The following is an 8,243-nucleotide window of genomic DNA, read 5'->3' as shown; positions in this document are numbered from 1 at the left end:
GCAAACACATTCACTTGGAATGTGTTTGCTAGATCACTCCTCTACAACGGATACGGCATAAGTTGCAGACTTATTGAGACAAACGCACCGCAGGCAAGCACACTCTAAAACGCAGACTCACTAAGTTTGAAGCAAAGGTTTGAGTGTGATATAGGAAATTATTTTCTTTAATAAAACAAGAACACACACTTTTGGTGGTGAACATTGTACCATATATCTGTTATTGCAACTCCAATAATTACTAGGCATTTTGTAGTGAATGAGGTGCTGTTTGCTTGGCGTAGTTAGCGTTTATATGATTGTGTTTAAATTTTCTCCGATCAACTTTGTAAGCAGAGTGTTAAAGCTGTCGTAGGGATTCAGTGTTGAAATATTCGATCAGAGCAGTGATATTGTAAAAATAAACAAGTATACCGCACCACATCTCTTCGTTAAGAGGCACCGAAAATAACACAGGCCGCAGAGGAGCGTGCCGTAAGAAAACTGCTTTCCGCCTCATCAGGGTAATGATGCTTCCCTGGGGCACGGGGCTGTCCACGTAACGTTTTCTTCTCGTACCTCGTGTACGCATTGCTGCCTACCGCGATGGCGTTCCCGGAATAGAAGCACAATCACGATCCTTTTGTGGTCAGAAATGAGGTATGCGGTTGTTTCTGGATAAAAAATACTCAATGTCAACAAACAAAAGACACAAAAATTGCCACAAATAAATGCTCAAGCACGCTTTTATTAATGGTACCGCGAATACGTACGTAATTAGAACGTATAGAAATGGTAGCATGAGAAGAGTAGCGCAATACTATACGTATTTGCGGTACTATTCGTTAACTGTATAAGTACATAGTTTAAGAATTTGGCGAATTTAAATAGAAGACGAACGTTTTCTGCAGTTACATGGGTGGGATTCCAAGAACGTTTCCAACGTTAAATGATTTTTTCCCACATTACATTAATCTTTGTTTCTTTTGAAACAACTAATTGGCCTCAGTTTTATGTGTCATATTGCTCCACGCGCAAGTTAGTTACAAAAAAATAAGTGTTCGCAAGGATTCTTTGAAAAAAGGTATTTTTCCCAATGTCAGGAAATAGTTAACAAACTTCTGGGAGCGATCGAACACGATTTTATTTGTCGGTACATGTGATTGATATGCAACAATTGATATGCAACGGCCTATACAACGCAGACATGCACGACATGCGCGACGCCAATACCTGCCGGGTTTTAAGCGATGGTGCAAAACTGGACATTTGGGCGATATTGGAACCGATTTTCGGCCGGTACTGACACGAAACCGCCAAGTATCACCGTAGTGCTTAAAAACGGAGATGATGACATCTGACCATCACATTTCGAACTCCTATTTAAATTAATTTTGTTCTGGAGCACGTGAAAGAGCACTTTGGTTGCACACAAGAGAAATGCCAAACTTCGGAAGGCCAATGGGCTGTTTTGGGGGCACATCTTGCATTTTTTCGACACTCCAGGGGCTAGTCAGAGGAAAGCCAAACGTTGGATTGCCCCGAGTCCCCAAATTAGGTTTTACATTGGCAGTTATGTCTCAACTATGGCTATTACTTTGGCACTCATTTGGCGGACCAGAGAAAAGCCAAACTTTGGCACTTACGGCTCAAGCATATGCCACGTACTTTGACATCCCCCTGGCAAATCAGAAAACAGCCTAAATTTGGCAGACCCTGTGATAGCCCAACTGGGTCTATAGTTAGGCAACGTAGCTCGGCCCTGACAAGCGCCATGGAGAAAACTTAACTAGGCCCAAGTTGGGCGTTTCTCTGGGGGGAAAGTATGGCAAACTTACGTTTGCCATACTTTCGCCCAAGTTGGGCGTTTCTCTGGGGTGCTTAATGGGTGAAGACTGCGCTCTGAAGACAAAATATCTCACGAGACCCACACAAGCAAGGTGAACTTTGATTAGACGAAACAGTACGTGAGCGAGAATACCGTGATATGTTTATGCAATTTCGTTAAACCCAACTTAAGCTTTGCCACATTTAATGCTCCCTTCAAGATAAACCCTGATGCCTCACATTATGGGAGAGGAGCATTGCTATACCAGCGCAATTTTAAAGCACCCAATGACAAACGACTTCGTGTGGTGGGCTACTTTAGCTATAGACTCAACAAGTCGGGATCGGTTTGCACGACAAGCGAAAAAGATACACTGGCACGTCTCAATTCTGTCAGATATTTTCGCTCCTATTTAGAAGATTTAGTTCAAGGTGCTCAAAAACCACCAAGTTCTTACTGTCTTTCTTTGCGTGGCACAACCCAAAAGCCAACTTGCGAGGTGAATCAACTAGATTCAGCAGTTTCACTTTGACATTATACATCGTCCTGGACCAGCTTTGACCGACACAGATGCTCTTCCAAGACTTGTTCCTCCTCATGTCGACATCCAAGGAAAAGTAAACTAAGTAAAATTTTTGGACGAAGCTGAATAGATGTCCTTCAAAGGTGGCAAATTTGAAGTCGCTCATTAAATGATTCCTACCGTTCTACAAGAATAAAATGAAAGCCCAATTCCTGGGGGACATGATAACCTTTGGACAGTCAACAAAAAGCTCACAAAGTGGTTCACGTGGCCAGTCATGGAGCAGGATTCAAGTATATGCATTCCTATCTGTCCCGAAAGTCAACCTCACAAGTCTAAATTCATGAGAGCCACAAACGTAATGACCACCAGAAGATGACGAAGAAAGCAGACAACAACAACCAGGAAAGAGGTACAATAAACGAGTGAATGTTTAACATATGTAATAATAATTTTTAGACTCCTACAAGACTTTCCGATATACTTAAGTGCCCGTAAAAACTTGTTCCGTCTGAGGTCATTCCTCTCAATTTAAAAATACTGCCCGCCTTTATAGAGACAAGGCAGGAGTAGACGATAAAAAATTAATCTAAAATTTAAAACAAGAAAACACGCACACACTTTTTCTATCACACATAGCCATAAGGCTGTTCTAACGTCCTACAAAGCCATATCAATTGATACTATATATAGTCTCTTTATACACTCCGTGCGACGCGACCGGCGCGCCGCCGCGCGGCCGTTACCAAAGGTACGCAGTGAGAGCCCCAGCGAAACGAAACCACGCCGCGTACATTGGTACGCATTGAAGTCGGAGCCGTGTGGTTGCGCTGGGTTGACAGCATGAACTGCTGCGTCCTTAAGTGCTCCAATAGTTATGCATCGTATCTCGTGGGGACGAAGTTTCACAGTTTTTCACCTCGCCGATGTTTTGTGGGACAGCGACAACGATGGACCCGTGCCGTACGACGCGAGAAATTTGGTCTCCCGATCATGTCTGCCACTGTATCGGCACGGCTGACATATTCTACAATATACCGCTTTGCGCTCTGCGTTTGTTTTCGTACCAGTAACCCCTACATATCTCAGCTCAAACTGAAATGCCATCCCACACTCGCGGGAATGCAGTGCGAATTTTGTTGAAGGAATGCCCTCCAAAGAAGTTTCGTCCCCATCGCACGTGTCGATGATATTTCCGGACCAGTATGACATGCGCTTTGTACTTCATAAAGAAAGATTCGGACGATACAAAAATGACAAATCTCCTAAGGAAAAATATAATGAAACTAGGAAACACTGGACAATTGACGTTTGAGTATGGAAGTCTATGTGGTGTGCTTTCTTTTTTGATCAGCCTCCTTTTGGATGTGGAAACGCTGACACCCCGAGACTTCTAGATAACAATTTTTTTTTTCTCGGCTTTAGAGCCACCTATCACAAGGTTGTTCGAACTGGAAGTATCGTCCACTGGTCCCTTCCTACCTGTAAAGTGTGCAACTCCCGACCATGATGAGTGGTATTCTCTTGACAGCCTTTGACGGTGAAAACCGGTTTCAATTTAGTTACGCCGCATGAAAAATGTTTCCACCTAGTTAAACTATGCCACCTCTTTTAGGTATAATAAGTGTTTTGTCAGGTTACGGTTGACGGTTTGGCCGTCAAAAGCAAATGCTTTTGACGGCCAAACCGTGTGTTGGCCGGCAACTTGGTTTTCTCGGCTTTGAAACCACTTTCGTAACGTTGTTTCAATTGGAAGTACAGTGCACTAGTCCCTTCCTGCCTGTAAAGTCTCCATCTCCCATGACGAGTGGTATTCCCTTGACAGCCTTTTCACGATTAAACCGTTTCCCATTCAGTTACGCCGCCCAAACCAAATTTCCACCTGGTTTCCCTATGCCGCCTATTTTTGGTATTATAACTGTTGTGTCAATTTACGATCATGTCCAAAACCCTGTGCGTCCAAATCTGCACTTCGCTCAGCCCGGTTATAACACAGCATTTTGGGTCCAATATTTGATATTCCTGACAGCTTTATTCGTCCAAACCTTAACTTTCACACCTGCTGCGTTAACAACACTTAGTCCACCTAGTGCACAAACTTAGTGAACATCTCACTCGTCTCCAAATATCATCGTCTCAGCAGTCCTACCTTTACAGCGACGAGCAAAACAACTTTCCCACTGAGAGCAATTATGGTGGCGACCGTCCTGCTTTTCGAAACTTTCTCAAATCCCTTTTTCGACCGCAACTAAAGGAATTACCCCTAATGACGACTCAAACTCAGTATATAAGAAGCGGACAACAGCTAAATGCCCTTTTTTGAATCTGCCCCAGAACTCATGCAACGTCACCCTCAACTTATCGGCTCAAAAAGCAAAAGCTCCGTTCCTGCGAGCTTCCGCCGCCACAGCTTCGCACGCGAAAAGGCGCCGCAGGCTGCTGAGCGCGCCTCACTGTCGAACGCCAGCTCCTCCGCTAGCGGCGCTGCGCGCGTTTTTCAAAGCGCCCCCTATAGTTCCCGCACGGAGCGTATACAATTCAATGTGGAATAAAGTAAATAAAACAAAAATGAAGAACGCTGCAAGTACAAATATCTAACACTCACAAACCAGGTCGAAAGCGTTTGGAAAAAGAGGAAAACATTCAACATTCTCGATTTCACTTGGAAGTTTATCCCACAATTTAATTTTGTACGCCCCCCCCCCCCCCCCCACACACTCAAAAGAAGAAAAGAAGACTGATTTAAGGCATTTATCCTAGCATTTATAGGGGCCTTAATCTTCTCATGGTCTAAGCGCTGAGGGGTGGAATGTTTTTTTAATGCATTTTAAATCATATATTTCAAGGAGGTTACTTCAAAGTTGGTAAACGTCTTCTCCCGCTGACACGCCCCGCTATTTACCAGTGGATGTAGATTGGGTTTTGGTTTAAGTTCCGTAACCGACGTGGTAATTCCAACATTTGAAAATATTACACTTGCTGCCAGTGATTGTAGCACATATTTAAGTTCCTTAACAAGACAGCCCTGTCCAGGATCTCAGACCGCAGATGCGTATTAAAGGATCGATCTAATAATGGTTTTGTAAGCTATTATTTTATCGAATAGGTTGTTCCGTCTAGCGGTATTTTTAGGAACCACTATTTGTTAGTTTACCGTTGTCGGATTTATTCGGCATGTTCGCTCCACATTTTCGGAAGTTTCCGCGAGGCTTTTCCAGGCGATGGATGGGCTTGATAGGATTTATCGCGACATCTAAGTTTCGTTCGAATACTTACGTGGGCACTTTATCGCTTAGTGAAGACGGACTTTCATTTACAGGCTCGTTTAGGCCATTGATCTCTGGGTTATTTCTACGTTTGCTGGTTTCAAGATTGTTAACCTTTTGTTCCCGAACGAGAACACATTCTAGAAATGACTCGGCCTAGGTCTTCCCGAGGTCTTCGCTCAACGCAATTCGAGCGAACAAGTTTTCTAACGTTTCCTCCAAACCATTAGTACGCTTCAGAAGTGTTTCAACATTAGCGCTAATGCTTATCAATATTTTTAAATAGTTGGCCCTGGGTTTCACTCAACTTCACCACAAACTAGAGGACTTAAAGAGTAACTGCAAAGAAAAAAAATATTTTTTTAAACCGCCTAATTGGGAGAACCATGCCAAAAAAAATTTTTCGGCAAGAAAAAAAAATTGTACAGCAATATTTATTGCGTGATACTGATTTTAGTTTGCGGCTATTTCGCCCGTTTTAAGTCGCGCGCCACGAAGTTGGGATTCCGTGACGTTATCCCAATCGGCTGCTATACTTCTCATTGGCTAAGAGTTTGATTGACAGCTTAGATCTTGGTTGTTAAACCTTTGTTATTTGTTGCAATTTCCTTTTTGAGCGGCATATTTTTACGTTTAAATAATAACCCATGTGATGAGAGTTATTATTCTTTACAAAAGGTTTACAAGACGGGCACTTCCGTTTGGATTCATATTATAACAAACAAAAGCTTCGCCATTCTTTCATGGCCGCCGAAGTCTCTGCTCCCGCCTGTCTTGCCTACCTCGACTAATCGTTTCGGCGAAGTGATCAGTGTTTCGTGCTGACCAAGGTGCTTGAATGAGACTTCTTGAAGTGAAGTAGTGTGTGTTTAGCAGCTGTCGCAGGTGTTAGTGATAGGAAGCGACGCGGGGTTTTCGCTTTCATAGTGCGGTTCTTTCGTTTTCCTCTTTGCTTGCTTAGCGTGTTTTTCTTTTGTGTTTGTTTTGCTTGTTTGCGCGTGCAAATGCTGACTTTTCGGAGATGTCAGATGCGTGATCCCGACAGTGAGCCTTCCAGCAGCCATGTCGCCCCGAAAGGAATGCTATATGGCTGGAAGCAATCGGGCGTTCGCGTAGCGACAAACGTGTCCAGTTACGTTCTCGTCATATCGCTCCGGAGGCCATCGAGATTCGCACCGGGCGCACCTAACGTCCACAACTAGACACACAAAATAAAAAAAGCACCATGTTCAGTACGTAAAAAGTGGTCTTAGTTCATGCATCTGTAGACAGGTACGAAATCTTGCCCAAATTTATTCACACCGCACGACGAACGCAACACGTCGCTGTGCAAATGCAGTCCAACAACACGAAGCATAAAAACGGCAGATTTAGGAGAACAACTCGGAGTCCATTGTTCAATTAAAACGACGTAATTTATTTGAAAACGCCCGCAGCTTTTTACTCACGGTATGCGTCCGGAATCTTCCCCATTTTGTAACAGAACGAAGGAAGATTTACTTTTAAAGCGCTCGCTGCGTCCTCCCGGGCCAGTTTTACTGGATCAGCTGACGACGACGGGACTGGACCCGTTGTACGTCAACCGCGCATAACACAAATAGCACCGCATCACACACACCACGAACGTTTCAGCTCTGTCGTATCGCCGTGTTGCACCAAACAGAACAAGATCGCCGAAACCAACGCAGCGCTGTCGTGAACCTTGGCTTGTGGTTGCGCACTCGTGGATTCTGTGACTCCCTTCGCTTTCAAAGCACGCACGACGATTACGAACGATACTTTCCGTCTTCCGGGAACATCACAGGGGCACTTATCCGGTCACGTCTTCGCTACATGTGCTCGCAAACCGCGTCTAACCAAAACAATACCGAGGCCTGGCGTAGTTGCCAGACCTTGCCGGAAGTCGAGACGCTGCGTCGTTCAACTCCGCAACGCAGGAGAGTGAGGGGCGGGGCGTACTCCACTTCCGCGGGGGTTGAAAGAGCGGGAGTTTCAAATGTGGAGAGGTTCTGACTCTACTAAATTACGTCCTGTGACGTAAATATTTATAAAAAAAAAATCATTTTTTTCGCGGAACATTTGTTTTGTGACATGCTTGTCCCAATTAGGCTGTCTTAAAAAAAAAACTTTTTTTTTCTTTGCAGTTATTCTTTAAGATACATGCACAACACTACGTCAGACAAAAAAAAAATTGTGGGCTCTTCATAACAACTAGAAAACGATTACTAGTAGTGAACGACTTAAGTACTCTTTTCCGACTAACCCGCATGAAGTGAGTGTATGGTTTACTCATAGCTTGTTGGCAAATGCCAAGCACACTCAGGGGCGGATCCAGACCTCCATTTTAGGGGGGGCGGTTCCTCGGTATAAAACTGCGGGGGGGGGGGGGGGGGGAGGGGGGAGTGTTTATATTTTTTTGTGCAGTTATCGTTTTTACTAAACTCTGATAACATAATATAGATCTTGAGAGCTTTTGTATCGGTTTACCTGTCGGGGATGAACTTTTTGAATTAAAACCTTTCGGGTGACCACGCTAGAGGTAAGTATCTAGAAAATTGTGGTGGCACTATCCTTTCTGAACACCATAACGCAAGGAATTTTAAAGTTCATAGAAAACGGGATTACTCCATTTGCGTGGCAGCGCGCT

This window comes from Ixodes scapularis, unplaced genomic scaffold, assembly GCF_016920785.2.
Source record: "Ixodes scapularis isolate PalLabHiFi unplaced genomic scaffold, ASM1692078v2 PGA_scaffold5__190_contigs__length_132052651, whole genome shotgun sequence".
Lineage (NCBI taxonomy): Eukaryota > Metazoa > Arthropoda > Arachnida > Ixodida > Ixodidae > Ixodes > Ixodes scapularis.
Note: the sequence above shows the minus strand (reverse complement) of the source record.